The sequence below is a fragment of the Euprymna scolopes genome, chromosome 37, assembly GCF_053919585.1.
Source record: "Euprymna scolopes isolate OS-2025 chromosome 37, ASM5391958v1, whole genome shotgun sequence".
Lineage (NCBI taxonomy): Eukaryota > Metazoa > Mollusca > Cephalopoda > Sepiida > Sepiolidae > Euprymna > Euprymna scolopes.
Genome location: NC_136518.1, coordinates 71499827 through 71522920, shown reverse-complemented (window position 1 = coordinate 71522920; position 23094 = coordinate 71499827). Strand labels below are relative to the sequence as shown.

Genomic DNA, 23094 nt, shown 5'->3' with positions numbered 1-23094 from the left:
ACAATAACAGGGGGAACACCGAAAAAACGGGGGTGCAGAAAGAGACAGCATGTGGGCTCTCGGCTAAATAAAGTCTTACAACAAACTCGGCGTTTGCGTTCTCAGTGAGAAACACCACATGGCGACGAGGATGAGATCATTTCTCATAAAGGGGAAAGTTATTTAAACTTTTTCTCCGAAAAACATCGCGTTTAATAGAAATTAAATAGCAACATATTTCTACCTGCACACACACATTTTAAAAACATGACGTCTTATGGTAAAATCGACGAATTCTCGCCGAGTGGAGGTGATTGGGACACATACTCAGAAAGATTGGAGTATTATTTCGAGGCTAACGGAATACAAGATCCAGGAAAGAAAAAGGCCGTCCTTTTTTCTGTTTGTGGTGGTGAAACATTTTCTCTGCTGAAGGATCTCGTTACGCCGCACAGCTTAAGAGACAAAAGTTATGAGGAACTCTCGCTCTCGTTAAAAGAGCACTGCAACCCAACACCGTCCGTAATTGTTGAGCGATTCAACTTTTACATGTGCCGCCAACAACCAGGTCAGTCCATTTCGGATTTTATTGCTCATTTAAAAAAAATTACAAAGTTTTGTGAGTTTGGAAATAGGATAGAAGAGATGTTGAGAGATTTGCTCGTCGTTGGATTGATGGATGACCGAATCCGTCGGCGACTGCTTTCCGAGAGGAAACTAACATTTCCTTATGCCTGACAGATAGCTCTTGCCATGGAAAGTGCAGACAGGAATGTTAGTGACATGGCAGCCCCCTGTCGTTTCAAAGAGGCAACGTGTAATTTTTGTCACAAAACCGGTCACATTTCGCCAGCCTGTTTGACCCGGAAGTACAATGGCAGAACTGGAAATCGTAAAACCCACAAGGTCACCAGTGAAGAACCAGTAGACGGAGATACAGGCAGATACTGCGCCTCGGTGCATAGGCTGTTTAACCTGCCAGCAAATAGCAAAACCGAGCCCCTGATGGTGTTGGTGGGCATAAATGGACGCAATGTCGAGATGGAGATCAACACCGGAGCTGCTGTTTTATTGATCAGCCGCAATGCATTTGAAAAACTATGGTGTGAACTTGATAAGCCGGTACTTAAGCCTATGTCACAGAAACTAGCAACCTACACGGGAGAAAGTATCACGCCGTGTGGTACGTGTCAAGTATCGGTAGACTATGATGGCCGACAGTTTCGTCTGCCATTAGTGATTGTTCCTGGTTCTGGCCCTGCACTTCTTGGTAGAAACTGGTTACGAGTAGTGCAACTCAGCTGGAAACGCATCCATCAGCTGAAAGCAGTAAATGCTACACCTGCAATTGAAGACATTATTGCAAAATACCCGGATGTTTTCAAGGATGAATTGGGCGCACTGAAGGGTTTCACAGCAAAACTTAGTGTTGACCCGAAAACAAAGCCCATATTCTGCAAGGCTCGACACGTGCCCTTTGCATTGTATGAAAAGGTTGACAAGGAGCTGGATCGACTTGAGTCTCTGGGTATTATCGAACCAGTACAATACTCAGAATGGGCTGCCCCTATAGTAGCAGTTGTCAAAACTGACCAAACAATACGGTTGTGTGGAGACTATAAAACTACAATAAACAAATGTTCAAATCTCGACCAGTACCCTATCCCCAGGATTGATGATTTGTATGCAAAATTGGTGCAGGGAAAGAAATTCACCAAGCTTGACTTGAGATCAGCGTTCCTGCAGGTTTCGTTAGAGGAAAACTCAAAGCAGTACCTTACAATCAATACACCACGGGGTCTCTACAGGTTCAACTGCCTCAGTTTTGGAGTAAAATCAGCTCCTGGTATCTATCAACGCTGTATGGACAATTTGTTGGCAAATGAACCACATGTCGTATGCTATCAGGACGACATACTAATTACAGGAACATCAGACGCAGAACACTTGAGCACCCTTGACCGAGTGTTAGGGAAACTCTCAGAATCTGGTCTCCACGTTCGTCTGGACAAGTGCAAGTTCATGGCACCCTCCGTAACCTACTTAGGTCATTGCATTGACTCCGAAGGCCTTCACCCTACAGCAGAAAAGATCTGTGCCATCTGGGATGCACCAGCCCCACGCAATGTGACCGAACTTAAGGCTTTCTTGGGCTTATTCCAGTTCTACGCTAGGTACGTCCCCAACGTCGCAGATAAGTTGGGCCCCCTCTATTATCTACTGCGGAAAGGTGTCTCTTGGACGTGGGGCACCCCCCAATTAACAGCTTTTCAGCAAGCCAAAGATGCATTGCAGACCACAAATGTTCTGGTTCACTATGACCCGAAGAAGGAACTGGTACTGACCTGTGACGCCAGTCAATATGGTGTCGGAGCTGTTTTGTCGCACATCTTTGCCGATGGTTCAGAGAAACCTGTTGCTTTTGCTTCGAGAACAATGTCACCGGCTGAGAAAAATTATAGTCAGTTGGAAAAGGAGGGACTGAGTATTATCTTTGGGGTTAAAAAGTTTCATCACTACTTATTTGGACGTGCATTCCGTATCATTACGGATCATAAGCCACTTATCAGTCTCTTTAGCCCAACAAAGCCAACATTGGACACCCTGCCACCAAGAATAATACATTGGTCACTGTTGATGAGTGCTTACGATTACACGATAGAATATAGGCCTGGTTCACACATCGTCACTGCCGACACAATGAGTCGTCTCCCTCTGCAGGAAGCGTTAGATGTCCCAACACCAGGCTGCATTATACATCTCATGGATCACCTGGACAATTCCACCGTTGGCTCGACTGACATTTGTGCTCATACACGCAAAGACCCCATCCTCTCTAAGGTTGTTCAAGCCACACAACATGGAGGGTGCAATCTCCCACATGATGCTCCGTATTTACCATTTCACGCTCGTAAAAACAAACTAAGTGTTGAAAGGGGGTGCCTGCTGTGGGGTTCACGAGTGGTAATTCCCCACCATCTCAGGCAGAGAGTGTTGGACGAGCTTCACCAATGCCACCCTGGCATAGTCAAGATGAAGGCTCTCGCCCAGACCTATGTATGCTGGCCTGGGATAGATGCTGACATCGAAAAAAAGGTGAACAACTGTTACCCTTGTCAGTGCTCCAGAAGCCTACCTCCTAAGGCACCACTACACCCCTGGGAATGGCCAGCTGAACCTTTGCAGCGGGTTCACGTTGATTATGCCGATTACAATGGCCAATACCTGCTTGTCATTACGGATGCACACTCAAAATGGGTTGATGTCTATATGTGGCACTATTTCCTTGTGCCACTGTTTCTAACACACTCTGCAGCATGGACGGGTGGTAAATTGTCCATGAGCGTAGAGATACAAAGAAACCCCTTCCCATAATTCCCTTGCTATCTTTCTGTCTCTTTCCTGCACGACCACCATGATGTGAGGACGCATAGACTGTCTCTCCGTAAATGAGGGGGGGGCACCCCCTCCCTCAACACTAGTTAGGGTAGGTTAGTTAGCTTTGAAAAGCCTATTGTAAAAATTAATTGTAAATTGTTTTTTTTGTAATATATATTGTATCTCTAATGTAAAATAAAATAGTTAGTTATACCTTTGTATATTACAATTGTGTCGCGTGTCATTTTTCTTGTGTCTGCCATGAATGCCTTCATTAATGTCTGAAGTCGAAAGGCGGCCCTGAGGACAAAGAGATGAAGATTCCCACCAGAATGCCACCAGAGTGAAGAGATCATCTTGAGAAAAGAAAGGAGCCACACCCAGATCCAACATCTCAGGTATGATTTTCTTCTTGTTACTCAGACCCTAATGACTGGCCCATCTTCATGTCTTCATGAGACCGCTTTAAGACATTTACTATAACACGTCTGTCGGTCACACCTCGGTGGCCGGCTGATGGTGGTATAAATGTTGCCTTAAGACGCAGGATTGACCCTGGTTAATTACCAGACGGATCTCGTCGCATCTGTGTCGCAGTATAAATGATGCACTATGACCAGAACATATTGTTTCCCAGCATGGAAATAATTTCGACCCTTAAACCCACGGCACAACCAAAAATAACGACCACTAGACGAATCGAATAAAAAAAATGGTCCACGGTCTTTAAAAACGGAAAAAACTATTATTTCTGGCAAAATTTAAAAAAAATGGCAGACCAGTACACACGCGCACAAAAAAAAAAAAAAAAAAAAACGCACTCAAAAAAAGAAAATTCAGAACCTGAACAAAAAATTGTCTTGCACCTACAAAAAAAAAAAAAACAGTTTACAAAGGATCGATTTAACAAAAAAAGAGTATTGAAAGTAACCCTTCGAAAAAAAAGTAAGAAATGTGTCCCACACAAAAAAAAAAAAAAAAAAAACAGAGATGAGAAAAAAGTGTCTCTAGAATATGCAATATCTCTTTCTCTCTCACGCTTTCTCTCTTTCTGTCTGTCTCCGGATATATATCGATATGTGTGTATATCTATGCATCTTGTTATTACATGAAAAAAAAAAAAAATCCTTCAAACACGAAGCTCGAAAAATAAATTTAAAAAAAAAAAAGGAAAGAAAATAAAGGATACCTAACATTTTTTATCTGATCTTTATTTCAGGTTTATAAAAATATAGGACTTTTTTAAAAAATTCTTGTGACTTTGCAAGTGTTAGATTCAGATTTGAAAAAATAGAACTTTTACATTACATTTTATTCCATGAACAGTTGATGTGTTTATTTTTCAGGTTAGGTAACAATTAAAGCTGAAACATAAGGGGACATTTTTTTTGAATTGATAATGTTTCTTTTATTGATGTTTTGTCTGTTTAAAAAGAAGAAAAAAATGTTACTGGTAAAAAAAAAAATTGGGGTTAGATAATATGAAAGTTTTGTGTTAGAATGTATTTTACAAAATTGTTCAAAATAAGATTGTTTTTCTATTTTCTTATTTTTTTTTAAACTCGTAGAAATGTTTAATGTCTACCTGTCACTCATTTTTTAAAACAATGGCCGCACATAGGAAAGATAAGCGAAGATGACCTCGTCATGGTGTTTGCGAGGGTGTTGAGGAATGGGTGGTAGAACAATGCTATCTGCATCTCTCTCTCTCTTCTTCTCTCTATCTTTCTCTCTCTCTCATTCCCTTACCTTTTAGGGTCTATGAGGACGAGAGAGAAAATTGTCGAAGATTTTTTTGTTATTACGTAATGATATCATGAGGGTGGTAGGGTGTGTAATGGCATCGCTCTGTCTCTATCCCCTTCTTTTCCCCCTCAGTCTCTTTCTCTACTCTTGCGTTTTAATGATTGTATAGCTAAACCCCCATGGCTGATTGCAGGAGGGCATATAATAACGAATTAACTTGGAGTTTTTTAAATTTTTCTACCAAGTTTGAAGAACAAAATTATTTATGCTTCGTTAAATTACATTAAATGATGTCTTCAATTGGTTTTTATTAAAAATAAAAACTGAGACGATTATTCAAACAGCATTTAAAGTACTTTTTTGAAGTCTTCGAGTGTTTGGAAAAGCCAACTGTTACATGATTACGTTAATTTTTTAAGAGTTCTCTGAAATGTTCATAGTTTTTCTTAAAGAAAAATTACGCTATTACATTTCGAATATTCTCTGAATTTTTAATAATTTCTAAGGAAATATTGTTTGACTAACGAAAGAAATTTTCCTGAACTCTAGATGATTTTAAGGAAGAATTATTCGAGCAAATTCTTTAATTGAAGGTTTATTTGAAATTGGACCGTATGATAGGGGTCCCTGAAATATTGACTGAGGAGTATATACGTAAAATTGAATTAATTATTAAGAAAAAAAAAAGATTTCCTTAGTCTAGAAAGATCTCTCTTTAATTGAAACTTTAATTTTTTCGAGCTGTTAACTATACAGAACTGGTCGTTAACTAATGTGACTCCCAGGTGTGGCGGGAGTTTATTAATTCGAAATAATCCTTGTGAGTGAGTTTAGGAAAAGAATTGCTTTTAAATGATAAAATAATTACTTTGGAAAATAAAGTTAATTAACGTGAGATGTTTCTGAATTCGAAATGACCTTGATAATGACCTATAAGAAGAAATGATTTTTAAGAATCAATTAAATAACTTTAAATGTACACTGAATTTTAAAAATAATAATTACGAAATGAAAAATTTGGGATGTTTCTGAATCTCATTGTGAAGGGTGAATTGATTCAAAATGAATTGTCTATGATCTTTTCGGAAGATTAATTTTAATAATGAACCAAATGTTTGGAATAATTTTTGAATTGTATTACGAAAAATGGGTCTATTCGAAGTTTATGACCTTTTGAGAAGATTGGTTTTTATAATAATAAATGACTTACTTTGGAAAGAAGTTAACTAACATAAATTGATTTTAACGATGAACCAAAATACTTGAAATAATTTTTAAATTTTGGAATTAAATTTTAATGATCTTTTGTAAATCAAGTTTTGAAAAAATACATATACTTTTTAAATGTACCCTGAAATTTGGGAAAAAGTTAATTATGAATGTAATAACTGAAATGCGTTTGCATTGTGTAAACAAATTCTAATTGTGACCGAGGTGCTCTGAAATGATTTTTTAAAAATGTTTTCTTTTTAAGAAAAAAAATTGTTAACACCCTATTTCATTGATTTAATGTATACCAGGTTTCTGAATTGTTTATTTTTGGAAATTTTTTCCCCCTAATTGAGTATTCTAACTCATGAAGGCTGAGTGCCCTTCTTAGTTAATTCTTTATATAATTAATAAATATTCCGTGGTGGATAGTTTTTATTGGTCGCTCGGCGGCAGACTCCTTGCTCTAACAGAATTAATTGGATTAGAACCTCTGAAGACCAAGGTTTTACTAAATCCATATAGGTCGGCGTGATGAGGTCACGTAACCCCGACTTATCTAAAATACATTATACTGGTTGCTGAAGAGAGCGTAAGTCCAGTAACTGAAGTAATAACTTGGAATACATATAGGTCGGCGTGATGAGGTCACGTAACTCCGACTTGGTTAAAATACATTATACTGGTTGCTGAAGGGAGCGTAAATCCAGTTACGAAAATAATGTTATGCAGACTAAATTAAAAAACGTATAGGTCGGCGTGATAAACTCACGTAGAATCCGGCTTAGTGAAATACGTATAAGTCGGCGTGATAAACTCACGTAGAATCCGGCTTAGTCAAATACGTATAGGTCGGCGTGATAAACTCACGTAGAATCCGGCTTAGTGAAATACGTATAGGTCGGCGTGATAAACTCACGTAGAATCCGGCTTAGTGAAATACGTATAGGTCGGCGTGATAAACTCACGTAGAATCCGGCTTAGTGAAATACGTATAGGTCGGCGTGATAAACTCACGTACAATCCGGCTTAGTGAAATACGTATAGGTCGGCGTGATAGACTCACGTAGAATCCGGCTTAGTGAAATACGTATAGGTCGGCGTGATAAACTCACGTAGAATCCGGCTTAGTGAAATACGTATAGGTCGGCGTGATAAACTCACGTAGAATCCGGCTTAGTGAAATACGTATAGGTCGGCGTGATAAACTCACGTAGAATCCGGCTTAGTGAAATACGTATAGGTCGGCGTGATAAACTCACGTACAATCCGGCTTAGTCAAATACGTATAGGTCGGCGTGATGAACTCACGTAAAATCCGGCTTTGTTAAAAAACTATTATACTGGTTGCTTAAGAAAGTGTAAATCCAGTTACTGAAATCATGATGCCATTGCCTCGATGGAGGGCGAGGATGATTACCCTCTCTGGTATTTGAAGCAGTACACCAGTCTACCAGGAGCCTGGTGGAAAAAAATAACTTGCTTCACTGAGTTCCTGAGGAACGTAGAGCATGGGGACATTGATTGCTGACGGCCGGTTGACGCACCATTCACGGAAAATTAGGGACTTCTGAAATTTATGAATACTCATAAATTTCGGATAGCATAGGGAGGGATGTGGCACTATTTCCTTGTGCCACTGTTTCTAACACACTCTGCAGCATGGACGGGTGGTAAATTGTCCATGAGCGTAGAGATACAAAGAAACCCCTTCCCATAATTCCCTTGCTATCTTTCTGTCTCTTTCCTGCACGACCACCATGATGTGAGGACGCATAGACTGTCTCTCCGTAAATGAGGGGGGGGGGCCACCCCCTCCCTCAACACTAGTTAGGGTAGGTTAGTTAGCTTTGAAAAGCCTATTGTAAAAATTAATTGTAAATTGTTTTTTTTGTAATATATATTGTATCTCTAATGTAAAATAAAATAGTTAGTTATACCTTTGTATATTACAATTGTGTCGCGTGTCATTTTTCTTGTGTCTGCCATGAATGCCTTCATTAATGTCTGAAGTCGAAAGGCGGCCCTGAGGACAAAGAGATGAAGATTCCCACCAGAATGCCACCAGGGTGAAGAGATCATCTTGAGAAAAGAAAGGAGCCACACCCAGATCCAACATCTCAGGTATGATTTTCTTCTTGTTACTCAGACCCTAATGACTGGCCCATCTTCATGTCTTCATGAGACCGCTTTAAGACATTTACTATAACACGTCTGTCGGTCACACCTCGGTGGCCGGCTGATAGTGCTATATATACCACAAGTGCAGCTACTTCAGCCACTACAATTGAAAGGTTGAGGCGCTGTTTTGCTACTCATGGTCTCTCGCACATTGTTGTCAGTGATAATGGCCCATGCTTCACCAGTTCAGAATTTGCAGAGTTCATGAAACGGAATGGTATCAGACACAAATTTGTCAGTCCACATCATCAGGCATCAAATGGTCTAGTCGAACGCTCAGTTGGGCTGGTTAAAAACGGTATTAAAAAAGTGTCGGGAGGAACTCTGGAAACAAAGATATCCCGTTTTCTGCTGACATACCGGACAACGCCTCACACAACAACGGGGTCTACCCCGGCAGAGTTGTTGATGAAGCGAAGATTGCGCACCAATCTGGATCGTATGAAGACCGCCACCTCAAGTGTTGTATATAACAACCAAGAATGTCAAAAGTTTCACCATGACAAATCTGCCCAGATGCGTTCATTTGATGAAGACCAAGCAGTATTTGCACAGAACTTTGGTTCCGGATCCATGTGGTTGGCTGATCACATTCTGGAAAGAGTATCTCCTTTATCCTTTCTAATCAGATTGTAGAATGGCCGGTTGGTTCGTCGTCATCAGGATCACATCAGGTCTCGCCGTTGTATCACCGAGCCAGCACCTCAATCCCCAAGTGAAAACAATCCAGAACGCATTTTCACGGAACTAAACATGCCTCCAGATATGGCAACAGAAAATAACACACATTCACAGACTCCATTGACACATGAGAATTCGCCCGATTATGAGCAGCCAGATAGAGAAGTGAGTGAGCATACCCCACTAGCCACGATGATCGGGCCATACAATAAGACCACCGAATCATTTTAGTCTGGATTGACTAAAGATTGAACAATTACCTTTTATTTTTTCTTAACTTTTAAAAAAAAAGGGGGGGGATTTCAATAGTCACATACTGAGGCAGAATAATCCTCGACCACAAAAGGGTCACAAGGGCAGTCTACCCTGACCTTTTTCCATGATAAATGGACCTTTCTTTTTTGGGGGGAGATGTAATGTACGTAGGTACACAGGGGACGATAACAGGGGGAACACCGAAAAACGGGGGTGCAGAAAGAGACAGTATGTAGATACTTGCGGTGGGCTCTCGGCTGAATAAAGTCTTACAACAAACTCGGCGTTTGCATTGTCAGTGAGAAACACCACAGACAACAGCATATTTTTTCATTGTTTTGACTCTCGAGTATATATCCGACACAGTTAGACACAATCAGTCAACCGAGAACCACATCACTCTACATAAAAACACATAAGATATCAATGGATATATACCTGAGAATCAAAACAAGGAAAAGAATATGCTGTTGTTAAGGCCTATTTATGAATGATAGATTTTTGTATTTTCCAGTAGAAATGAAAGTTTGTAGATATATGTGCATATTATGTATCATTAGGCTAATCTGTAATATTCAATAAGGAATTAATGTTTTGGTATTTTCTTTTTCATAAGTTTTGATGGGATTATTATTTTTTTTTTTTTTACAATTTATTACTCTTTCAGTCTTGTAATTATGAGCTTAGCTAATGTAATATCTTCATTTTTTACTTTGTTTTATAATTTATTTTATTGTATCATTTTATATTAATATCAACAAGATACAAGTGATTCAAACTGTTCAACAGGATTGTAGATATATCCTGAACCAGCAGGATAACTATATTTTACAAGATAATAACATTATAAACACTTTTGTATTGGGGTGTATTAACACCCCATGGGACTAACCATGTTTGGAACACCCAGGTGACTAACGCAGTGTTAAACGTTACGTTTGCCGGGAGTAATAAGATTAGTGTGTTTTAATATAGTGAAGTATACTAGAGAGGATACTCGGTGTTTCTCAGAGCCAATAAATGAATAATGCGGTACGTCATCTGGTAAGTGGTATATGCTGTATCCAGTAGTGCTCAATAGATAGAGCTGCTGTATGTAAGAGTACAGCAGAAATTTACCATGTCGAGATGGGAAAATCTTTCTATTAGCAACATAGCTTACAAACTTAAGAGAGAACCCTACAACAATTCTCATAAAGAACGACGATTACGTTTGGTAAGTGGTATATCTTAATCAAAAAGACCTCAATATCCTAAATAGAAAAGGCGTGTTTCCCGGGAGTAATAAGATTGGTGTGTTTTGGTATAGTGTTGTGATTTTAAAGATATTACAAACTGCCAATCGACGGGGAATATATGAAGTAGTATATAGATGTAAGGTTATCGAGACGATCATCTTCGGGCACATGAACATCAGTGACTGAGGGAGTGGCACTCATCTGACAAGACCATCGTTATATATATATATATATATATATATATATATATATATCTGACAAGATCATCGTTATATATATATATATATATATATATTAAATGAAAGATGAAGAATAAAACCTATAACTTTGTGATATATTGAGAACAATAAGGAAAAGTAAAGAGGAAATTTAAGAAAAAGAAACTCTTTAGGCATTTTGAAGCTAAATGCTTCTCATCAGAAAAAAAGGGCCAGTATTATACAAAATGCAAATATAGGGAAAAAAACTGGCTTAATAGCATTTAGATATGAAATAAGAATAATTGAATAAGATAATAGTTGATAATAACTAATTGAAAGTAGGTACAATATATAAGGATGAATCAGAAGGGTAGTATATTTGTTTGCTCCTATTATCGTCACACTCAGATTTCTTTTCTTGAACTATCCTTTTTTGAAATTTTTTGCTCGGCTTTTAACTATATATGTTCATAATAATATATTAATATATAAATCTCACCTGTCTGTTTATATGTATGTATGTATGTATGTATGTATGCCTAAAACTTTCGACAGAGGCAACGGATTTTCACGAGATCAGTATTGTTTTGAAGCTCAATCCTTCGGACGACAAATATCGAAAAACTTTCTAAAAGACATTAATTCCTTCACCCTCAACTGGGTACTTTTCTACAACGAGGAGGGTCGCTATTTTTCGTCGATATTTTCGAAAGTCATCCCCTCTTTTTGATTGACTAGCCTTAATTTAAACCTTCGCCACTTCCGGTTTGGCAATGGATGCAACAGCAAAGACGTCACATTTTTATTTTTTTCACGTTCTTTTCATCCTTCGTGGTACGGGTTCGAGCCTGCCTGCCTACTACCATTTTTTTTTCTTTTTTGCTCACAACACATCTACAAATACCCGGGCGACGCCGGGCACCCAGGCTAGTTATTGAATAAAAGGGAGCAATGCTTAAAGTAAAATATATATATATATATATATATATATATATAGCGAGTTGTTTTTTTTTTGGGGGGGGGGATTTTTATTTATTTTAATTAAATTACATTATATTTAAATTGAATAAAACGATTTTTATAAAGGTTTTTACTCCTTTCTTTTTTCTTTCTGTGTTTTCGCCACCTTTTTTTCTTTTTATTTACTTTAAAAAATTATGTTTTCTCTCTTTTTAACAAAGAGTGAATTTGCATGCAGTACTGTTAGTGTTAGCTTTCTGACTTTTTTGTGTTATATTTATGAAAACTGTAAAATTATTTATCTAAGTAATCTGGTTAATGTAGTGTCAGAATATATCTGATTATTACGGTTTATCTCGAATATCCTTATACGAGTCTGTGACATATTTCCATTGCATGATAGTGTGAACGGAATCCCCACAATGTCATTATACCATCTTCAGACAGAACAGATACTATACTTGGATCCTAACCTTCTTTCTTAGAACTGCACGCCTGTGGAACTCTGTTCCGTCTGCCTGCTTCCCTCCGGACTACAACTTGGATGTCTTCAAGTCCAATGTTAATAAATTCCTAATGAACCGCCCCCTTAAGTAAACACTTCAGCAAATCTCCTCACTAATGTAATGTACTTGCAATAACCCTTATCTCTGAGTGGCTTCCGGGCCTTGATAAGTGGTGATCACTGTGTAAAAAAAAAAAAAAAAGAAGGTATATTTTCGTTTCACGTACGGCCCAAAGCGACATCATTTTTTTTTAATTTATTTACTTTTTTTACATAGCGTCTTTGGTGATCGGGAGATCCTGTTTATTAAAAAGGAGGATAGAAGGTGATAACTAAGGCTGTGACAACAGCATATTCTTTTCATTGTTTTGACTCGAGTATATATCCGTTAATATCTAATATGTTTTTATGTAGACGGCTGTAATTCTGGGTTTATTAAGTGTGTCTAACTGTGTTGGATATATAACCGAGAGTCAAAAGAACGAAAAGAATATTCTGTTGTCACAGCCCTTGTGATAACATACTAAGAACATTAAATTAGCGTATCTAGATACTAATTTATTGTTCGTAGTTTGTTATCACCTTATATCCTCCGTTTTTAATAAATAGGATCTCCCGATCGAATAATTTATAATCTGGAAACCGTGACACACATACGTACGTAGCTTAAAGGTACTGCGGTATTAATATATAGATACTATTTATTTCTAGTAATTAAGACAAAGGCAAAATATTTATCTTCCAAAGCAGAAAATAAATATTTAACGGCTCTAAAATGATCGAATACCTCTCAATCAGATAATTATTTCACAGCTTATATAAGAAACTGATTACCTACTCTGAATTTAAAAAATGTTTTATTTAGGGGAAGGGGATTTTCTTCTTCTCGTAAAGTTTTTTTTTTTTTTTTACACAGTGATCACCACATCAAGGCCCGGAAGCCACTCAGGGATAAGGGTTATTGCAAGTACATTACGTTAGTGTGGAGATTTTATGAAGTGTTTACTTAAGGGGGCGGTTCATTAGGAATTTGTTAACGTTGGACTTGAAGACATCCAAGTTGTAGTCCGGTGGGAAGCAGGCAGACGGAACAGAGTTCCACAGGGGTGCAGTTCTAAGAAAGAAGCTTTGTTCATGGAATCCACGTTTTGATTTAGGCACAGATAAAGAGTGGGGAAAGTTTTCACAGTGGATTCAGCTAGACGGGTGTTTTTCGTGAAAGATTGGCGAGGGGGGACCAGAGATTGGAGTTCAGACGGTCACCTGCCATGGAAATAACGATAAAACAAGGATAGGCTCGCAACGTTTCTTCTGTGGGAGAGAGGTTGCAGGGTAGAGAAAAGGGCATCCCCCACTAAGCCACGAAGTCTATTTTGTACTATGTCAAGGTAGGATAGGCTGTTTTTAGCAGCTCCTTCCCAGATATGGCAACAGTATTCCATCCTTGGCCGTACTTGGCTTTTATATAGAGAGAGAATTGCATCAGTAGTGAGATATCTTCTGGAGCGGTAGAAGGATCCCACTATCTTTCCAGTGACCTTGGCAACAGACTTGATGTACGTGTTCCATTTCAGATCAGGAGTAAAGGTCAAACCCAGAAGTTTGTCAAAACACGGAGCCTCACCCAGACGAGAGCCATCCATCACAATTGATACCAGATGAGGATCAGAGCGTTGATGATGTAAAGATAGGAGTTTGGTTTTGGATGCATTAAAGGTAACCAGCCACGTCTTCCCCCACTGAACCATGCACTCGAGATCAGAGGAGAGAGAATCAGAGAGAACTTTGTCATTTACAGCCTTTGATGTGTTGCTGTAGATGGTCCTGTCATCAGCATAGATGTCAACGAATGATTTAAGTATGTGTTTAAGGAGGTCATTGATGTAGATCAGGAAGAGAGTTGGGCCGAGGATTGACCCCTGAGGGACTCCAGCATTTATATTGCAGGCCTCCGATTTTTGTCCATCTACCACTACTCTTATGAGCCTATCGGAGAGAAATGATTTAATGATTGAGAAAACATTTCCAGTTATACCGTAGCTGGAAATCTTGTGAAGTAGACCCTTATGCCATACCTTGTCGAAGGCCTTTGATATGTCAAGAGCAATTGTCCTAGAAAGGAAGCCTTTGTCAAGAGATTCACTAATCCTGTGGGATATAACCGTCAGCACATCTGCGGTAGATCTTGCAGAGCGGAAACCATATTGTGTGTCACTAAGAAGGTTGTTCCTGCTGAGGTGGTTGACTATTTCTCTATTTAATATGGATTCCAGCAACTTACTCATAACACACAGGAGACCTATTGGTCTCTACTGAGAGGGAGATGACTTATCACCTGAATTCTTAAATACAGGGCAAACTGATGAGGTCTTCCAGGGAGTCGGAAACCACTTCTCCTTAAGGCACCGCTTAAATAGTTTCGTAAGTATGGGAGCGAGTTCTGGTTGAAGCTTTTTTAACACTATAATTGGGATGCCATCAGGGCCAGTTGCTTTACTGGAATCTAGGTTCTTGATTAGCTTGGCGACTTCATGCACGGATATTTGTATGTTACCTAGCTTGTTCTGTGTTATAAGAGGAAATATGGGGAGTTAATGGCCTTCTTCGCATAGGGTAGAATTAGCTGCAAAGTTCTTTGCAAATAGTTTGGCCTTGTCTGACGCTGACGAGATGACCTTTGGTCCATTGATAATGGTTGGGATAGAACGCACACTTCTGTTCAGGATCCTATTTGTTATTTGCCAAAACTGGTGGGAATCAAGCCGCTGATCAGCTACCTTGGATTTAACAGACTGGGCATATAGCTCTCTTACATTTTTTATTACTCTTTTACAGTGGTTGCTGGCAGTCCTGAAAGCAGCTTTAGTCTCAGTGCATCTATTACGTTGGTTTTCCACAGTATTTACACGTACTCGTTTCAAACAGTAGAATCTTTTTTTTTCTTTGAGAGAGAGAGAGAGGGGGAGGGAGAGAGGGAGAGAGGGAGAGGGAAGAGAGAGAGAGAGCGATTCAACTTTTTAAGGAGAAAAAAAGTGTTCTTCGTTAAGCCCAACACTAATTATAAGTGAGGATTTTAAATAAAACTTCCTCATAAGTCAGGTCACACACCCTAGCCCCCCCCCCCAACAAAATAAAAACATCGTGGGGTCTGCGATTGCGACGGACAATATAAGCAGCAAACAATTCAATCGTTCAGGATTGAGGCTTGAAATTTCTTGAGTTAATCTACTTTCCCGGACAACGTCAAGGACAGGTAAACTAGTAAATTATATTAGTGGGTGTTGTTGATGTTAATGCCATAATACAGACTGGTTTTACTGGCTGACTCATCCTCAAGAAGAGAGAGGGGGGGGAGAATAATTTAATATAATTCACGCCCTATGCTTTCATTACCTAGTGTTATATAAACGTAGGTTTCTGTTCTGTACTATTATAATTCTGCTTATTGCTATTGTCATGAATAATGTTTATATAATATAGATGATAATATAAAACTACTAGCGGGTGGGTACCCGGCGTTGCCCGGATTTTTAGAGGCGTGCGTGGTTGGTGGGTGGTCAAATGAAAACAAAGCGAAGTAATAACCCTGTTTAAATATTATAAAAACAAACAATGGTGTGAAAAAAAAAAGTTTGAGGGGGGGGGGGCTCGAACTGGAATTATTGAGGCAAAAGCGCCAAAAAAAAAAAAAAAAAAAAAACGTGATGAAATAACTAAAAAGTGAATTAGGTCAAATATCAATTCCGAAGAGAAGTTTGTTTTGGTTCCGTTTCAGTAGTCCCGCATCACACTCGAATTCTAAATGATTTTTTTGTTTGTTTTCTCGAATTCTAAATGAATTTATTTGTTTTAATTCTAATTTAAGTGTAATGCAAGTGAATTCACGATATCGTTGCGTTGTAATAATAAACAGTAAACAATTAATTCTTTGTGTAATAATAAATGTTTAGTTTAAAGCAATAATAAATAAAGGTTATAGTTATATTTCACGGTTAGAGTCGTTAAAACCGGAAGTAAGAACGGGTTAGTCCCGCAGGTTGCGTCTTACACTAACTATAAAAAAAGCAAAAAGAAAACAATAATAATAATCGCGTTTTCGTGTGGTTTTTTTTTTTTCTTTTTTAATGTTTTTTTTATCATGGGAAAAACAGAAAGCATAAATCAGGGGAAAAAAGATTTTTAAAAAACGGCATAAATAACCTTGTATGATTGCAAACCGGTGTTTCCTCGTACTGTTCCTTGTGAATGCATCCACTGCGGTGTAAATGGGGAGCGGGTAAAGAGAGAAAAGATGAAGCAACTTCCATTGAATGTAACCGATTTTGGTAGTGGACTGTCACCGGAAAAAATATAGGAATGTACCATTGTCGAGGAACTGTAGAGGTAATAGGCCTATAGCACATCTCAGATAATGTGCTACAGTCTGTACGCATTACATTTGCATGTAATGTCATGATTTTTAATCCTATTAAGGTCAAAGTCGGAGGGTAAAAAATGAGTTCATTTTATTTATATAGAAGAAGATAGAAGATAGATAGAAGATAGAAGAGAAGATAGATAGATAGAAGAATAGATAGATATATAGAAGAAGATAGATAGATAGAAGATAGATTGATAGAATAGAATAGATAGATAGAATAGATAGAAGATAGAAGGAGAAGAATAGATAGATAGAAGATATAGAAGATAGAAGAAGATAGATGATAGAAGAGAAAAAAATGAGTTCATTTTATTTATATAGAGAAGAAGGGATGTTATATTTTTATATTTTATAGAAAAGATAGAATAGATAGAAGATAGATAGAAGAAGATAGATAGAAGATAGAAGAAATAGATAGAAGATAGATGAGTTCATTTTATTTATATAGAAGATAGAATAGAAAGATAGAAGAAGAATAGATAGATAGAGAAGATAGAAGAAGAAGATAGAAGAAGGAGAAGAAGAAGAGAAGATAGAATAGAAGAAGAAGAAGAAGAAGAAGAAGAAGAGAAGAGAAGATAGAATAGAAGAGGAAGGAGAAGAAGATAGATAGAAAGAGGATAGATAGATAGAGAAGAAGATAGAAGAAGAAGAAGAAGAAGAAGAAGAAGAAGAGAAGAGAAGATAGAATAGAAGAAGATAGATGGAATAGAAATAGATAGAAGAAGATAGAAGAAAAGAAATTAGATAGAAGATAGAAAGAAAGATAGAAGATAGACAGATAGATAGATAGATAGATAGATAGAAGATAGATAGATAGATAGAAGATAGATAGATAGATAGATAGACAGATAGAAGATAGATAGATAGATAGATAGATAGATAGATAGGAGATAGAAGATAGATAGATAGATAGACAGATAGAAGATAGATAGATAGATAGATAGATAGATAGATAGGAGATAGAAGATAGATAGATAGATAGATAGAAGAAAGAAAAGATAGATAGAAGTGAAGATAGAGAAGAAGATAGATAGATAGATAGATAGATAGATAGAAAGAATAGATAGAAGAAAAAGAAGAAGAAGAAGAAGAAGAAGAAGAAGAAGATAGAAGATAATATAGATAAAAGATAGAAGAAGAAAATAGAAAGATAGAAGAAGAAGATAGAAAAGAATAGAAGAAGATAGAAGAAGAATAGATAGAAGAAGAAGAAGAAGAAGAAGAAGAAGAAGAAGAAGAAGAAGATAGAAGAAGAAGAAGATAGAAGATAGAAGATAGATAGATGAAAGAAGAAGAAGATAGAAGATAGATAGATAGAAGATAGATAAAAAAGAAAGATATATAGATAGAAGAATAGAAGAAGAAGAAGAAGAAGAAGAAGAAGAAGAAGATAGAAAAGAAAGATAGATAGATAGAAGAATAGAAGAAGAAGAAGAAGAAGAAGAAGATAGAAAAGAAAGATAGATAGATAGAAGAATAGAAGAAGAAGATAGAAGATAAATAGAAGAAGATAGAAGATAAATAGAAGAAGATAGAAGATAGAATAGAATAGAAGAATAGATAGAAAGATAGATAGAAAAAAATAAAAGATAGAAAATAGAAGAAGAAGAAGATAGAAAGATAGATAAAAGAAGATACAAGAAGAAATAGAAGAGATATATATTTTACTATTAGTAACTATTTATCAAGGCCAAAAGGCCACTAAAGTTTTGCAAGCGTAAAAGGTGGACGGTGAGACACGCACTCTGATTGATAACCATGGTTGAAACCGGAAAGAATTTGTTTGCGTTGAACTTGAAAATGACAATGCTACAGGGTGTAACGATAAAATGATCGCCTTAGAAAAGATGCCATGATTCCATTTCCGTTTTCTCTTTTCTGCAACCTCTTTCTCACAGAAGAGACGTTGCGAGCCTGTCTCTGTTTTATCATTATTTTCATGGCAAGTGCTCGACTGAGCTCCAATCAACACCCCCCTCGCCAAACATTCACGAGAAACACTCGTCTGGCTAAAAACACTATCAATAATCACACCCACTCTTTATCTATGTCTAAACCTAAATGTAGATTACATGAACGAAGCTTCTTTTTTAGAACTGCACGCCTATGGAACTCTCTTCCGTTTACCTGCTTTCCAGCTGACTAAAATATGGCCGTCTTCAAGTCCAATGTAAACAAGTTCTTGATGAGCCGTTCCCCTTAAGTAATCCAATTTACCAAATTTACACTTCTGACGATTACTATATTGTCCTTTTGACCACCGTGCACTATTTAACCCTTATCCTCGAGTTGCTTCTGGGCCTTCGTAAGTGGTGATTCCCTTGTAATTAAAAAAAAAACCTTTATTTAATCCACAGGGGTTGCATGCTCTCATTCCGTCAGCTATGATTGGGTAGAAGTCTTAAGTAATTCGTAATTGTATTTTGAATGCCGCCCTCACTGAGGATTGAACCTTCAACCTAAAGAAGAATGTAACTTTACGATTGAATTTTTCCAAATCATATATATAAAAATTAATCTTCATAAGTTTTGTTTTTATGTTTTTTATGTTTTATTAAACAAAATTTAATATATGGGGGGGATGTTCTGAAACTAATGCCTCCTATTTGTTTATTTCGTTCGAATAGATCAGAAGGGATTGCAGATTTGCATTGTTATAATGACTGAACTTATGCATTCATGACTTAAAAGTTTCATCTCTCTGTTGCAGATATGTACGGTGTGAAGCTCTAAAAAAAACAACTCCTGTCATGGAAGTGCGCCAGAGGCAGATATCCATCATTAAATTCCTCCATACAGAAAATACTGAACCGATGAACATTCATCAGCGTCTGATGAACGTTTACGAAGCCGATGCAGTTGGTGTTAACACAGTTAAAAGATGGGTTTGTCGATTTCAAAGTGACGACGGAGATGTGAGTGACAAAACGCATTCCGGACTTTTATGAGCGAGACATCAAAAGAGGCTGGCAAAAGAATAGTTGTGATTATACATAAAATTAAATTCTGGGGCACAAAAGTCGCTCATTTTAATGTTACTATTCCCGTCTTTGAAGCTCTTCAATGTGTTAGTTTCCGAGTTAAAAAAAAAAAATAGAAGGCATTATATTTAACGATTAGAAAGACTAGATGAGTGCGAAATTGTTTTAAGTAAATCTTGTTATTTATTAAAAATAGAATTGAATTTAATTTTTTTTTGTTTTCTTTTTCCCCCTTTTTCTTTTATTTCTGTTTTTCCCCCCTTTTTCTTTCAAATTTTCAAGTAGTAAAATATTTATCGTCAGGAAATTGGACAATTGTTTTTTTTTCTTCCTCTAATACGCGATGATGACTGTCCAATTTTCTTGACGATGAATATTGTACTATTCCAAAATTTCAAAGAAAAAAACACATTCTATAACAGGCACGAGGGGAAAACAAATGTTTTTAAAAAATTTTTTTATTACATTTTCACCCCAAACAAGGCACATTGCCACTTTGGTGTAGAGGGCTACTATCAGGGGCAGCAACTACTGGGGCACTATGTTGGGATTTGGGCAGCAAGATGTCGGTTCACGTTACACTTGAACTTCTGCATGTCAGTACAGTTAGGGAAGCAGGCACCTGGAATGGAATTCCAGAGTCTAGCGGTTCTGGGGAAGAAACTAATGGAGTAGAAAGATCTTTTACATCTAGGGATCTCAACAGTGTGGAGGTGAGATTTAGCTGCCTGTCGGGTTTGTCGAGGGTGTCTATGTCGTGGGGGCACAAGTGTCTGCAGTTCGTCAGAGCATTCACCATTAAAATACTTGTAGAACAGGCAGAGGGATGCAACGTTTCGTCGATGGGATAGAGGCTGAAGCTTAGATGCCAGTTCAGGGCCTCTCTTTTTTGGCGACTCTCTTTTGAACCTTGTCTAGGAGCGAGAGACTAGCAGCAGATGCACCAGTCCAAATGTGACAACAATACTCCATACATGGGCGAATGGTGGCCTTATAGAGGTACAGGATACTTTCAAGTGTCAGTAGTTTTCTAGCACGGTAGAGAAAGCCTACCTTTTTTGCAGCGGCCCTGGCAATGTTTTCAATATAATTGTTCCAATAAACACATATCTGAGGAAATGGCAAAAACACAAGAGGATCACTTCCAATCTGTAGTGGAACGGAGACAAAAATGGATGGTCACATTTAATGCTGCCAAGACTAAGCTTCAATAATTACAAGAAACGTCCTCATCAACCAATAACTATGACTAAAAATACTTCTTTCAAACTCATCGGCTTAACGTTCACAAGGAATATAAGTTGCAACAGATACATCGAGAGCATTGCCAAGGCTGCTGCAAAGAAGGTGGGCTCTCTCTACCGTGCTAAGAAGTTACTTACTCCTGAAAGTATTCTGTATATCTAAAAGGCCACTATTCGCACATGTATGGAGTATTGTTGTCACATTTGGGCGGTTGCATCTGCTACTAGTCTCTCGCTCCTGGACAGGATTCAAAAGAGAGTCGCCAACCTGATAGGTCCTAAAATGCCATCAAAGCTTCAGACTCTGTCCCATCGATAAAATGTTGCATCCCTCTGCCTGTTCTACAAGTATTTTAAGGGTGAATGCTCGGACGAACTACAAGCCCTTGTACCCTTTCGACGTAAATACTCCCAACAAATCCGACAAGCAGCAAAATCCCACCCCTATACAGTAGAAATCCCTAGATGTAAGAAAGCTTTCTACTCTAATAGTTTCTTCCCCAGAATTGCTAGACTTTGGAATTCCTTTCCGGGTTCCTGCTTTCCCAACTGTACTGACATGCAGAAGTTCAAGTGTAATTCTTATCTCCCCGATAGTAGCCTCCTGCATCAAAGTGGCACAAAAGTGGTGGGAGAAAATAGAATTAAACAAAGTCAATTTTATTTTTAATAAATAGCAATATTTATTAAAAAATTTCACACTCGTCTGGTCTTTTTAACCGTTAAATTTTAATCTATTATCGAGTGTTCCAATAGGTCTATCAGAATTTTTGTAGGAATTTCTGACACCCCTAACACGAAACTGCCAATAAAATATAAAAAAACTCGTAATTTCTCTTTTAAAAGTGGGTTGTTTATTTTCTTTATGGATTATACTTCCAAAATAAACTATTAAAGTTGTATGAAAAGTAATAGAAATATATATATATATATTTTTAAAACAGTAATGAAATTAATTGAATTTTACGAGTTCAGTATTTTTCAATTTTTAAACTTTAAACATCTATCAAAATTTTTCTATTGATTCTATTTTTACAATATTTTCAGGGTCAATGTGAAATTTTATGCTCTTTCCAATAAACCGAATATAATATTTTAGACAAACGTTTGTTTTTAAATTCACGCCCCCCTATTTGGAAATGTCTATTAAAAAGTAAATAATTAATTCATGTGCCAAAGTTTTATATATCACAAATTGAAGATAAAAGATCAATAAATAATATATTCTAATAAAAACAAAAAAGAACAGTTTTTTATGAAATTTACCTGTAAAGTCCAAAATTTAAAACCTTTTTCTATTATTTTAAACTACGTTGTTTGTATTTTATTTTTTTAAATGAAACCTTGGTCCATGCCCCTTTAATTGAAAAACAAAATTAGGGTTTGAATTACATTTTTCGAGTAGTTATAAGCTTGGGAAGATAGGGGGTCGAATTAACGGCCCCCATTTTGAAATGTCTATTAAAAAGTAAATAATTAATTTATGTTTTATATATCACAAATTGAAGATAAAAGATCAATAAATAATATATTCTAATTTAAAACAGAAAAAAGAACAGTTTTTTGGAAATTTACCTGTAAAGTCCGAAGTTTAAAAGCTTCTTTTTTTTTAACAACGTTGTTTGTATTTTTTTTTAATGAAACCTTGGTCCTTGCTCCTTTAATTGAAAAAAAATTAGGGCTTGAATTACATTTTTCGAGTAGTTATAAGCTTGGGAAGACAGGGGGTCGAATTAATTCACGCCCCCCATTTTGAAATGTCTATTAAAAAGTAAATAATTAATTTATGTTTTATATATCACAAATTGAAGATAAAAGATCAACAAATAATATATTCTAATTTAAAACAAAAAAAGAACAGTTTTTTGGAAATTTACCTGTAAAGTCTGAAGTTTAAAACCTTTTTTTTTTAACAACGTTGTTTGTATTTTTTTTTTTTTTTTAATGAAACCTTGGTCCTTGCTCCTTTAATTGAAAAAAAAATTAGGGTTTGAATTACATTTTTCGAGTAGTTATAAGCTTGGAAAGACAGGGGGTCGAATTAATTCACGAAGTTTCTGACACACCTAGTGTTCCAAACAGTGAATTCCTTTTTAGAAGGCATTATTTTTGGT

General features: G+C 37.0%; 1 long non-coding RNA gene across 1 annotated transcript; it reads left to right on the top strand.

The window, feature by feature from the left end:
• The first annotated feature begins 3245 nt into the window (after positions 1 to 3245).
• LOC145261220 (uncharacterized) lies at positions 3246 to 8267 on the top strand. The gene is made up of 2 exons (XR_013864428.1): positions 3246 to 7065; positions 7311 to 8267. It is a non-coding gene; the product is annotated as an uncharacterized LOC145261220 (long non-coding RNA).
• Positions 8268 to 23094: the final 14827 nt, after the last annotated feature.